The sequence below is a fragment of the Triturus cristatus genome, chromosome 3_2 (genome assembly GCF_964204655.1).
Source record: "Triturus cristatus chromosome 3_2, aTriCri1.1, whole genome shotgun sequence".
NCBI classification, from domain to species: Eukaryota; Metazoa; Chordata; class Amphibia; order Caudata; family Salamandridae; genus Triturus; species Triturus cristatus.
In genome coordinates, this window is record NC_140584.1 from 464,409,585 (window position 1) to 464,423,987 (window position 14,403).

Sequence of the window (14,403 nt, forward strand, 5' to 3'; positions counted from 1 at the left end):
AATACCCTCTTTTGGTGTAGATTCACCTCTTTGTAGTCTTGTGTTCTCTACAGGAGTTGTCATGTTATCACAGATTTCTAGATGAAGATGCATGAGGAACAATCACATTGTCAAAACACACACAAGGTCACTGGAGATGTTTCCTTGTGGTCCATTATGGCGCTGTAGTGTGAAATACGCACTAGACTTTTACCCAACTATGTAGCACTTAGAAATTAACCAGTAGAAACTACTCAAGTTGGGTAGACTTTTTGTGCAAAACTGTGGACTCTTGTTGGATAAATGGCAGGGGAGGTTACTTTCTGGCCCTGGTGCTCATTTCACAGAAATTGAACCTCAACGGGAAGCACTTACAAATATAAACATAGCAGGTGCCCCAGTTGAAGCTCCACTTCTGTAAAGGATAAATGTTCCTAACTTCCTGGGCTTGGCAAAGGAAAAGCAAGTGTGTTTTCTTGACAATTCCTCATGACCTATACACCCACTCACACGCCCACTCTCAAAGGGTACAGGTTACAGTTAGGAAATAAAATTAAAAATTCACAAAAAAAGAAAGGTTACAGGGACGTTAAAGTTAGGAAATAACAACAAAAAACCTTAGCACTCCACAGAAAAAAAACAAAAGTTACGGAAATATTACAGTTAGGAAATAGAATTTTAAAAACCTTAGAAATTCACTATGAAAACACATGTTTCTGGGACGTTATAGTTATGCTCAGATTTCACTCATACAAAACCAGTGAAATTCAGCAGTTACCTGAGCTAACTATAACTTTCTCCCCCTCAATGCACTGCTTATTACCTCACGTATTACATCACTCTTAACATGGTCAGTGACATAACTGATGACATCACTGATGGTATCTCAAATGACATCCCTGGTTACATCATCTGTAGAATCATTCACCCATCCACTCACACAACCACATAGCCACTCATACACCCATACAACTGCTCATGCACCAACTAAGTCATCCATATAGCCACACACACACATCCATTCGCTCACCCATACAGCCACTCACACAGCCACTCACTTATCATTACAATTACTCATGCAGTCACTCACTCACCCATACAGTCACTCACAAGCTACTCACTCACCCATAAAGCTACTCATAAACCCACATATTCACCCATACAGTCACTCCCACTCCTACTCGCTTATCCATACAGGCTCTCAAAAGAGGCACTCCCTCATGCATACAACCACTCAAACACCCACACACACATACTCATTTATACATCCATGCATGCACTCACACATCCACTCACTCTCCAATGCAGCTACTCACACTCCTGCTAATTTAACCAAATACCCACTTAAACAGCTACTCACTCACCCATGCAGTCACGTACATACCCAGTTACCCACCCCCACAGCCACTCATACAGCCACTTAGTCACCCATACAGCCACTCACACACACACTCCCTCACCTATACAGCCACTCACAGAGCCACTTACTCACCCATACAGAATCTCAGGCATCCGCTTACTCAAAAATACAGCCACTCGCAAAGCCACTCACCAATACAGCTACTCACACACCTACTTATTCACCCATACAAACACTTACACAGCCACTCACACACAGATACACACAGTTACACAGCCAATCATAATATATGTTAGAAATAGTTTCACCCATTAGTACTACACAAAGTATACTAATTTATCTTTTGTGGAACCTTAGTGTATATTTTTAACACTCTGAAACCTTTAGAAAACACAAACAACCACTGGATGATGTCATCAGTGATGTCATTTGAGATGCCGTCAGTGATGTCATGATTGATGTCACTGACAATATCTTGATTAATGGAAATGTGAGGTCAAAGCAGAGCATTGTGGGCCGTAAGTTATATTTAGCTCAGATATATATAACTGCAGAATTTTCGATAGTTTTGTATGAGTGAAATCTGAGCCTAAATATGATGTTCCTGTAAACTTTGTGTATTTTGAGTGAATATATGTATATTTCAGAACCATGGCATACATCTACCTTACCTGTAATCATGCTACTTGAAAAAGCAAATAACATTTTCAGAAAACAGAAATATTATTTACTCACTGTTCCCCAGAACCTCTATACCTAGCATATCGAGTATGGCTTGTTCCTGGTGAATGACGTCTGCCCAGCAGCGCATCATCTTCTGCTGGGTGTGAAGGATCCTGGTTTAGCGTTACACACACCGCCGCACTTGCCCACACATGCAAAAACAACAATTGATGTACAGAATGCAGAACAATGTCATACATTTACCCCAGTACAGAGATCTGGGCCTAAATCCATCGTTTTTTTGCTCACCATGCCATTCCAGTTTGAACCCAGCCATATGCAAATCAGTCTTGACCCTGTGCCCCATGGGAACAGTCCAGCCCGAACTGCCAAGCCAGGTCCTCCCTGAACTGGAAACAAGCATCCTAGGACCGGTTTCGGGCTTTCAGCCCTCGTCAGCCAGGATAGCTTGATTCCAGTGGCATGGAGAGCAAGGGACTCACGTCTGAGCATACCCCTAAGTGGGATGGGTATTCCCAGACGTGGGACCCGTGCTCACTACGCCACTGGAGTCAAGCTATCCTGGCTGATGACGGCTGATAGCCAGAAACCGGTCCTAGGATGCTTGATTCCGGTCCAGGGAAGACATGGCTTGGCAGTTCGGGCTGGACTGTTCCCATGAGGCACAGGGTCAAGACTGATTTGCATATGGCCATGTCTAAACTGGGGTGGTGTAGTGGGCAAAAGAACGATGGATTTAACCCAGATCTCTTGACTGGGGGAGAATGTATGCATTGTCAGCATTCCGTCCATCATTTGTTTGTTGTAACGCTTTTCGCCCTAAGTGGGATGGGTATTCCCAGACGTGGGACCCGTGCTCACTACGCCACTGGAGTCAAGCTATCCTGGCTGATGACGGCTGATAGCCAGAAACCGGTCCTAGGATGCTTGATTCCGGTCCAGGGAAGACATGGCTTGGCAGTTCGGGCTGGACTGTTCCCAGGAGGCACAGGGTCAAGACTGATTTGCATATGGCCATGTCTAAACTGGGGTGGTGTAGTGGGCAAAAGAACGATGGATTTAACCCAGATCTCTTGACTGGGGGAGAATGTATGCATTGTCAGCATTCCGTCCATCATTTGTTTGTTGTAACGCTTTTCGCCCTAAGTGGGATGGGTATTCCCAGACGTGGGACCCGTGCTCACTACGCCACTGGAGTCAAGCTATCCTGGCTGATGACGGCTGATAGCCAGAACCCGGTCCTAGGATGCTTGATTCCGGTCCAGGGAAGACATGGCTTCGCAGTTCGGGCTGGACTGTTCCCATGAGGCACAGGGTCAAGACTGATTTGCATATGGCCATGTCTAAACTGGGGTGGTGTAGTGGGCAAAAGAACGATGGATTTAACCCAGATCTCTTGACTGGGGGAGAATGTATGCATTGTAAGCATTCCGTCCATCATTTGTTTGTTGTAACGCTTTGTGCCCTAAGTGGGATGGGTATTCCCAGACGTGGGACCCGTGCTCACTACGCCACTGGAGTCAAGCTATCCTGGCTGATGACGGCTGATAGCCAGAAACCGGTCCTAGGATGCTTGATTCCGGTCCAGGGAAGACATGACTTGGCAGTTCGGGCTGGACTGTTCCCATGAGGCACAGGGTCAAGACTGATTTGCATATGGCCATGTCTAAACTGGGGTGGTGTAGTGGGCAAAAGAACGATGGATTTAACCCAAATCTCTTGACTGGGGGAGAATGTATGCATTGTCAGCATTCCGTCCATCATTTGTTTGTTGTAACGCTTTTCGCCCTAAGTGGGATGGGTATTCCCAGACGTGGGACCCGTGCTCACTACGCCACTGGAGTCAAGCTATCCTGGCTGATGACGGCTGATAGCCAGAAACCGGTCCTAGGATGCTTGATTCCGGTCCAGGGAAGACATGGCTTGGCAGTTCGGGCTGGACTGTTCCCATGAGGCACAGGGTCAAGACTGATTTGCATATGGCCATGTCTAAACTGGGGTGGTGTAGTGGGCAAAAGAACGATGGATTTAACCCAGATCTCTTGACTGGGGGAGAATGTATGCATTGTCAGCATTCCGTCCATCATTTGTTTGTTGTAACGCTTTTCGCCCTAAGTGGGATGGGTATTCCCAGACGTGGGACCCGTGCTCACTACGCCACTGGAGTCAAGCTATCCTGGCTGATGACGGCTGATAGCCAGAAACCGGTCCTAGGATGCTTGATTCCGGTCCAGGGAAGACATGGCTTGGCAGTTCGGGCTGGACTGTTCCCATGAGGCACAGGGTCAAGACTGATTTGCATATGGCCTTGTCTAAACTGGGTTGGTGTAGTGGGCAAAAGAACGATGGATTTAACCCAGATCTCTTGACTGGGGGAGAATGTATGCATTGTCAGCATTCCGTCCATCATTTGTTTGTTGTAACGCTTTTCGCCCTAAGTGGGATGGGTATTCCCAGACGTGGGACCCGTGCTCACTACGCCACTGGAGTCAAGCTATCCTGGCTGATGACGGCTGATAGCCAGAAACCGGTCCTAGGATGCTTGATTCCGGTCCAGGGAAGACATGGCTTGGCAGTTCGGGCTGGACTGTTCCCATGAGGCACAGGGTCAAGACTGATTTGCATATGGCCATGTCTAAACTGGGGTGGTGTAGTGGGCAAAAGAACGATGGATTTAACCCAGATCTCTTGACTGGGGGAGAATGTATGCATTGTCAGCATTCCGTCCATCATTTGTTTGTTGTAACGCTTTTCGCCCTAAGTGGGATGGGTATTCCCAGACGTGGGACCCGTGCTCACTACGCCACTGGAGTCAAGCTATCCTGGCTGATGACGGCTGATAGCCAGAAACCGGTCCTAGGATGCTTGATTCCGGTCCAGGGAAGACATGGCTTGGCAGTTCGGGCTGGACTGTTCCCATGAGGCACAGGGTCAAGACTGATTTGCATATGGCCTTGTCTAAACTGGGTTGGTGTAGTGGGCAAAAGAACGATGGATTTAACCCAGATCTCTTGACTGGGGGAGAATGTATGCATTGTCAGCATTCCGTCCATCATTTGTTTGTTGTAACGCTTTTCGCCCTAAGTGGGATGGGTATTCCCAGACGTGGGACCCGTGCTCACTACGCCACTGGAGTCAAGCTATCCTGGCTGATGACGGCTGATAGCCAGAAACCGGTCCTAGGATGCTTGATTCCGGTCCAGGGAAGACATGGCTTGGCAGTTCGGGCTGGACTGTTCCCATGAGGCACAGGGTCAAGACTGATTTGCATATGGCCTTGTCTAAACTGGGTTGGTGTAGTGGGCAAAAGAATGATGGATTTAACCCAGATCTCTTGACTGGGAGAGAATGTATGCATTGTCAGCATTCCGTCCATCATTTGTTTGTTGTAACGCTTTTCGCCCTAAGTGGGATGGGTATTCCCAGACGTGGGACCCGTGCTCACTACGCCACTGGAGTCAAGCTATCCTGGCTGATGACGGCTGATAGCCAGAAACCGGTCCTAGGATGCTTGATTCCGGTCCAGGGAAGACATGGCTTGGCAGTTCGGGCTGGACTGTTCCCATGAGGCACAGGGTCAAGACTGATTTGCATATGGCCATGTCTAAACTGGGGTGGTGTAGTGGGCAAAAGAACGATGGATTTAACCCAGATCTCTTGACTGGGGGAGAATGTATGCATTGTCAGCATTCCGTCCATCATTTGTTTGTTGTAACGCTTTTCGCCCTAAGTGGGATGGGTATTCCCAGACGTGGGACCCGTGCTCACTACGCCACTGGAGTCAAGCTATCCTGGCTGATGACGGCTGATAGCCAGAAACCGGTCCTAGGATGCTTGATTCCGGTCCAGGGAAGACATGGCTTGGCAGTTCGGGCTGGACTGTTCCCATGAGGCACAGGGTCAAGACTGATTTGCATATGGCCATGTCTAAACTGGGGTGGTGTAGTGGGCAAAAGAACGATGGATTTAACCCAGATCTCTTGACTGGGGGAGAATGTATGCATTGTCAGCATTCCGTCCATCATTTGTTTGTTGTAACGCTTTTCGCCCTAAGTGGGATGGGTATTCCGAGACGTGGGACCCGTGCTCACTACGCCACTGGAGTCAAGCTATCCTGGCTGATGACGGCTGATAGCCAGAAACCGGTCCTAGGATGCTTGATTCCGGTCCAGGGAAGACATGGCTTGGCAGTTCGGGCTGGACTGTTCCCATGAGGCACAGGGTCAAGACTGATTTGCATATGGCCATGTCTAAACTGGGGTGGTGTAGTGGGCAAAAGAACGATGGATTTAACCCAGATCTCTTGACTGGGGCAGAATGTATGCATTGTCAGCATTCCGTCCATCATTTGTTTGTTGTAACGCTTTTCGCCCTAAGTGGGATGGGTATTCCCAGACGTGGGACCCGTGCTCACTACGCCACTGGAGTCAAGCTATCCTGGCTGATGACGGCTGATAGCCAGAAACCGGTCCTAGGATGCTTGATTCCGGTCCAGGGAAGACATGGCTTGGCAGTTCGGGCTGGACTGTTCCCAGGAGGCACAGGGTCAAGACTGATTTGCATATGGCCATGTCTAAACTGGGGTGGTGTAGTGGGCAAAAGAACGATGGATTTAACCCAGATCTCTTGACTGGGGGAGAATGTATGCATTGTCAGCATTCCGTCCATCATTTGTTTGTTGTAACGCTTTTCGCCCTAAGTGGGATGGGTATTCCCAGACGTGGGACCCGTGCTCACTACGCCACTGGAGTCAAGCTATCCTGGCTGATGACGGCTGATAGCCAGAAACCGGTCCTAGGATGCTTGATTCCGGTCCAGGGAAGACATGGCTTGGCAGTTTGGGCTGGACTGTTCCCATGAGGCACAGGGTCAAGACTGATTTGCATATGGCCATGTCTAAACTGGGGTGGTGTAGTGGGCAAAAGAACGATGGATTTAACCCAGATCTCTTGACTGGGGGAGAATGTATGCATTGTCAGCATTCCGTCCATCATTTGTTTGTTGTAACGCTTTTTGCCCTAAGTGGGATGGGTATTCCCAGATGTGGGACCCGTGCTCACTACGCCACTGGAGTCAAGCTATCCTGGCAGATGACGGCTGATAGCCAGAAACCGGTCCTAGGATGCTTGATTCCGGTCCAGGGAAGACATGACTTGGCAGTTCGGGCTGGACTGTTCCCATGAGGCACAGGGTCAAGACTGATTTGCATATGGCCATGTCTAAACTGGGGTGGTGTAGTGGGCAAAAGAACGATGGATTTAACCCAGATATCTTGACTGGGGGAGAATGTATGCATTGTCAGCATTCTGTCCATCATTTGTTTGTTGTAACGCTTTTCGCCCTAAGTGGGATGGGTATTCCCAGACGTGGGACCCGTGCTCACTACGCCACTGGAGTCAAGCTATCCTGGCTGATGACGGCTGATAGCCAGAAACCGGTCCTAGGATGCTTGATTCCGGTCCAGGGAAGACATGGGTTGGCAGTTCGGGCTGGACTGTTCCCATGAGGCACAGGGTCAAGACTGATTTGCATATGGCCTTGTCTAAACTGGGGTGGTGTAGTGGGCAAAAGAACGATGGATTTAACCCAGATCTCTTGACTGGGGGAGAATGTATGCATTGTCAGCATTCCGTCCATCATTTGTTTGTTGTAACGCTTTTCGCCCTAAGTGGGATGGGTATTCCCAGACGTGGGACCCGTGCTCACTACGCCACTGGAGTCAAGCTATCCTGGCTGATGACGGCTGATAGCCAGAAACCGGTCCTAGGATGCTTGATTCCGGTCCAGGGAAGACATGGCTTGGCAGTTCGGGCTGGACTGTTCCCATGAGGCACAGGGTCAAGACTGATTTGCATATGGCCATGTCTAAACTGGGGTGGTGTAGTGGGCAAAAGAACGATGGATTTAACCCAGATCTCTTGACTGGGGGAGAATGTATGCATTGTCAGCATTCCGTCCATCATTTGTTTGTTGTAACGCTTTTCGCCCTAAGTGGGATGGGTATTCCCAGACGTGGGACCCGTGCTCACTACGCCACTGGAGTCAAGCTATCCTGGCTGATGACGGCTGATAGCCAGAAACCGGTCCTAGGATGCTTGATTCCGGTCCAGGGAAGACATGGCTTGGCAGTTCGGGCTGGACTGTTCCCATGAGGCACAGGGTCAAGACTGATTTGCATATGGCCATGTCTAAACTGGGGTGGTGTAGTGGGCAAAAGAACGATGGATTTAACCCAGATCTCTTGACTGGGGGAGAATGTATGCATTGTCAGCATTCCGTCCATCATTTGTTTGTTGTAACGCTTTTCGCCCTAAGTGGGATGGGTATTCCCAGACGTGGGACCCGTGCTCACTACGCCACTGGAGTCAAGCTATCCTGGCTGATGACGGCTGATAGCCAGAAACCGGTCCTAGGATGCTTGATTCCGGTCCAGGGAAGACATGGCTTGGCAGTTCGGGCTGGACTGTTCCCATGAGGCACAGGGTCAAGACTGATTTGCATATGGCCATGTCTAAACTGGGGTGGTGTAGTGGGCAAAAGAACGATGGATTTAACCCAGATCTCTTGACTGGGGGAGAATGTATGCATTGTCAGCATTCCGTCCATCATTTGTTTGTTGTAACGCTTTTCGCCCTAAGTGGGATGGGTATTCCCAGACGTGGGACCCGTGCTCACTACGCCACTGGAGTCAAGCTATCCTGGCTGATGAGGGCGGATAGCCAGAAACCGGTCCTAGGATGCTTGATTCCGGTCCAGGGAAGACATGGCTTGGCAGTTCGGGCTGGACTGTTCCCATGAGGCACAGGGTCAAGACTGATTTGCATATGGCCATGTCTAAACTGGGGTGGTGTAGTGGGCAAAAGAACAATGGATTTAACCCAGATCTCTTGACTGGGGGAGAATGTATGCATTGTCAGCATTCCGTCCATCATTTGTTTGTTGTAACGCTTTTCGCCCTAAGTGGGATGGGTATTCCCAGACGTGGGACCCGTGCTCACTACGCCACTGGAGTCAAGCTATCCTGGCTGATGACGGCTGATAGCCAGAAACAGGTCCTAGGATGCTTGATTCCGGTCCAGGGAAGACATGGCTTGGCAGTTCGGGCTGGACTGTTCCCATGAGGCACAGGGTCAAGACTGATTTGCATATGGCCATGTCTAATCTGGGGTGGTGTAGTGGGCAAAAGAACGATGGATTTAACCCAGATCTCTTGACTGGGGGAGAATGTATGCATTGTCAGCATTCCGTCCATCATTTGTTTGTTGTAACGCTTTTCGCCCTAAGTGGGATGGGTATTCCCAGACGTGGGACCCGTGCTCATTACGCCACTGGAGTCAAGCTATCCTGGCTGATGACGGCTGATAGCCAGAAACCGGTCCTAGGATGCTTGATTCCGGTCCAGGGAAGACATGGCTTGGCAGTTCGGGCTGGACTGTTCCCATGAGGCACAGGGTCAAGACTGATTTGCATATGGCCATGTCTAAACTGGGGTGGTGTAGTGGGCAAAAGAACGATGGATTTAACCCAGATCTCTTGACTGGGGGAGAATGTATGCATTGTCAGCATTCCGTCCATCATTTGTTTGTTGTAACGCTTTTCGCCCTAAGTGGGATGGGTATTCCCAGACGTGGGACCCGTGCTCACTACGCCACTGGAGTCAAGCTATCCTGGCTGATGACGGCTGATAGCCAGAAACCGGTCCTAGGATGCTTGATTCCGGTCCAGGGAAGACATGGCTTGGCAGTTCGGGCTGGACTGTTCCCATGAGGCACAGGGCCAAGACTGATTTGCATATGGCCATGTCTAAACTGGGGTGGTGTAGTGGGCAAAAGAACGATGGATTTAACCCAGATCTCTTGACTGGGGGAGAATGTATGCATTGTCAGCATTCCGTCCATCATTTGTTTGTTGTAACGCTTTTCGCCCTAAGTTGGATGGGTATTCCCAGACGTGGGACCCGTGCTCACTATGCCACTGGAGTCAAGCTATCCTGGCTGATGACGGCTGATAGCCAGAAACCGGTCCTAGGATGCTTGATTCCGGTCCAGGGAAGACATGGCTTGGCAGTTCGGGCTGGACTGTTCCCATGAGGCACAGGGTCAAGACTGATTTGCATATGGCCATGTCTAAACTGGGGTGGTGTAGTGGGCAAAAGAACGATGGATTTAACCCAGATCTCTTGACTGGGGGAGAATGTATGCATTGTCAGCATTCCGTCCATCATTTGTTTGTTGTAACGCACTTGCCCACACAGCACCTGATACTCCTGCTGGGCATTGCCCTTGCCGGACCTGCTGCCTGCTTCCAGCACATGGCAGTGGTGGTGGTACCGCACCCACAAAATGAGTGCTGTCACTGCCGTCTCGCTGTAGATGAGGCAGGGCCCCACCCCTTCCCTTCTGCAATGCCCAAATGGGATGTGGGTGGCGCCTGTGCTGCCTGCTTCTGCCATTGGGATTGGAGGAAAAAGGAGTAGGACTTGAACTGGAATCAGGAGGAAAAGTTCAGGAACGGTTGGATAGACCAGGGAAGGATTAAACAAAATCAAAGTGAAAAAAGTCACCAAAATATAAAATAAACACAAAAATGAATGCAGTGAAAATTAGACAATAAGAAAGAAAGAACAGATGGTGTTGGAGTGTGCTGGATTTCTGCCAGCAAGGAAAGGGGAACAGAAGTAGACAGAAAAAATGGCCGCACCCATACGCTCTGCATGGTGCTGTTCACATTCATTTTAATGCGAAATCTGTTGTAACTCTGCAGAATTCCACAGAGTAAAACTCTTAGAGTTCTGTCCAGGCCTACTGATGGATGGGTCTAAGGAGCCTATTTTTATAACTGATGCCTTCTTTGAAGTAGGAGAAGTTTCTAGAGAATTCCATGAAGTGCTTGAAATTTACTAACTTCCCTGCCCTGGCTCCAAATTGGTTGTATGAACAAAGTAGGGGTCACAAGTTCTTTGTATGAAACTTAAGCAGACCAACTCCTATTCAGTTGCAGTGGGGTTTTGCCCAGCTCCGCCCCCCCCTTCTGCTAGTTTACGGCCCATCAATGCATACTTAATCCCTCTATTGTATGGCTATCTGGGAGGAATAAACAAAGTCCAAATGCCAACTACACTGAGTCATGTGACCCAGGAGCAGGCTGCAGGCACCAAATAGTTCGGGTGGGAAAATTGCATTTTCATAATTTGTATTTAAAATCCGACTTTACCAATAAAGAGGATTTTAGTTACCATTACTCAGAAAGCAAACATGACATGTTCACCTGTTAAGAATCAAAAGTTAGCACATATTAACTGTAATAAGGCAACCCAGTGTTATGCTATGGGAGAAGTAGGCCTCACCGCAATGAAAAATTAATGCAGGAGTTTTTCACTACCAGGACATGTAAAATGTAAAAGTACATGTCCAGCCTTTCAATTACAATGAACCCTGCCATATGGGCTGCTTAAAGCGTACCTTAGGGGCCCCTCATATACAACAAAAGGGAGTTTAAGCCTTGGCCAGAGGGTTATATTGGAAAGTATAATTGGCAGTCTAAAACTGCATTTCAGGCTACAATAGCAGACCTGGTACATGTTTTACAGGGCTACTCAAGAGGGAGGCACAATACGTTTTGTAGGACCACTAGTAGCATTTAATTAATTTAAAGTCCCTGGGTATATGGTATACAACTCTACAAGAGTCTTAGAAGTAAATTAAATATACCAATAAGATGTAAGATAATTTTACCATGTTTAAAGGAGAGAGTACTTTAGCACTGGTTAGCAGTGGTAAAGCGCTCAGTGTCCTAAGGCCAATGAAAATGAATTCCAGCAAAAATGGAAGGCCAAGGCTAAAAGTTTGGGAAAGACCACCCTGAAGCTGGCAGGTCTAACAAATAGTAAATCTGACCCTCCTCCCCAATGTATGCACTTTCCCATTGTTTCTTACACTGGAGTTAGAATAATAAATCACACAATGATACAATTTCCCCAATGTTTGATGGGTTGCAGTCAGTCAAACAAATCTCCCCTTGAAACATACCATCTACTTCCCAATGTATTCACTTTCTTAAACTTTTATTGTATTAGGGATAGATTAGTAACATGGTTCTTAACTTGTGATCCTCAAACACCTAAGGGTTTGACAAATCCAACTCCGGGAGTCCGCAACTGCTTAGAAAACTAAATGATATTAATAAAATATGAAAGTGTATGTAAATTAAGAAGTAACATGTACAAATGAAAACGTTCCTTGAACATGAAGAAATTTGAAACTGGAGACTAAAAATTAAATTTGATGGTTGAAAGCAGACGAATCAGAGCAAAGATTGTTTTGGCAGAGTCCTTGGTAGAATGCTGTCGCAGTCACGGCAGCAGGCTGGTCCAGGCGAGGCAGTGACAAGGCTAGGTGAAAGGGAAGCCCCATGAGCGGTTGACTTTACTGTGCAGGGCTTTCTCGTGCAGTCCCTTGTCTCCAGTCCTGCCTGGCCCCTGGCCCCTGGCCCCTGCATTAGCCCTGCCGCCCTGCCTCAACGCCTGCCTCCCCCCCAACTCTGTCCTACCCAACTCGGTCCATTTGAGTTGGCAGCTCACAGCCAGAAGTGGCGGGGGCAGGCTGTTGGTGGCAGTGAGGGAGTTAAGGGGGCAGCAAGAAGACAACAAAGAAGGCAGGCAGAGGCAGGCTGCAGTGAGAAGGGGGAGAAATAAGCTGAAGCATACAACAAAGTTCGTCGAGGGACGCCAAAATTGAGATGGAGAGCAGTGCAGGGATGCCAGCATTTCGGTAAGATGAGGTGGTAGAGAGGCAGACTCTCCCACACACCTCCCCCAGGTGGTAGGCGAGTTACAAACAGCCTGCCTCCCATCTTGCAGCTCCGGGCTCCTACTCTCGCTCCCAGCTTTCCCAGCTCTGGGTCCCCCACTCTAAAGAACTTTGGGCAAGATCCAAGTGGGGCACACTCTCAAGATTCAAGAGCTAAGGGCAGGGAGGAGCAGACTAAAAGGGTAGAGGGTGCTTGCGAGGCCCCAGGGGCGCGGTGCTTTCCTGGCAACCACGGAAGTGGCCGGCGCTAGGTTGGTGCAGTTTTCTCCTTTTGGGGGAAGCTGCATGCTCCACCCCACATTCAGTTACTGCACCCCAGAATATTAGATTCTATAGCATTGAATTCCATCTTTATTCACCATTATCGCACCTGCTGTTACTTTAGAAAACTGCTTGGCTTTTACACAACCTCCCGCCCAGTCACATCTTTACTCTCCTGTTGTGATCCCTTCCCGACATATAAACCAGGATTAAGCCGGGATTGAAGTGCAAGTCATAAACCCCCTGACTTGCCATAAGAATAGCTCAGATCTCCTGCTCACCTTATTTAGTCCCTTGCCCAGAGCTGCGTAAAAAACTCCAGGAGTATGATGACTTCAATAAAGTTACTCTCAGGTCGTGGTATTTCCTCTTCACCTAGACAACCCCAGAAAACAAGGGGATCGCAGAGTGGGATCAAAATACAATAGCAACTTTGCTATAAATCCTACCCAGCTATTCTTCAGAAACATGTCACAGATTGTACCCGAGTTGACAGCAGTGACCCCTGGCAGTCTGGCTCCTATTTTTCATCTAGGAACTCCCTCCTCCTCGGACTATGTCAGCCCACGAGGGGGTCATCCCACTTCTGGTGGGGTCAAGATTCAGCCAAATGCAGGCACCCAGGATGGCCCAGTTCTACAATCTACTACCACTCCATTTCCTTTGGATGGGGAGGCTCCATTCGTTCTTCAGGAACTTCTCCACAATTCCCCGAATAGGCCCAATAAAGATTGTCCTCCAACTGGTACACCAATCCTGGGGGGTGGGGGCAGTTCGTAAGGGATTAATCCAGGTCAGGGGCCTTGAAGAACCATTGGGAGTTGAACCTAGTTTGAGTGGGAGTGCAAGGATATGTAAAGAAATGAGAATTGGGGAAGATTTTACAGTCCCAGATATTGATACTGTAGCCCAGTTAGGGGCTGGGGATGTCCTCTTGACTATGTTATTAAGAGCGATCCTCCACCGATTAGATCTAATGAAAAGAGTTTTTTAAACTTAAGTTCTTCTGTCTTCTCCCGGGCATCTCTCCATGCCCCCCATGTGTTGTAGTTCAAGTCATTTGATTGGCTGTTCTTCGGAATCTGCTCAGGATGAATTCTTGCCTTGTACACAGCCTAAGATTGGAAATGGTGGGGATGGTGTCCCCTCTAAAAGTCATAAAAAGGGGCATTGGAGAAGTTTGGAATCCCAGTGTACTCCTCTCACAGCCAGGTAGGGGAGGAGAGGTGGAGCTATCATCTCCTATTACCCTCCTCTCATCTTAATCTGTTGGGGGCAGGTGGTTTGAAGGGAGGGAAGGCGGACAACCCC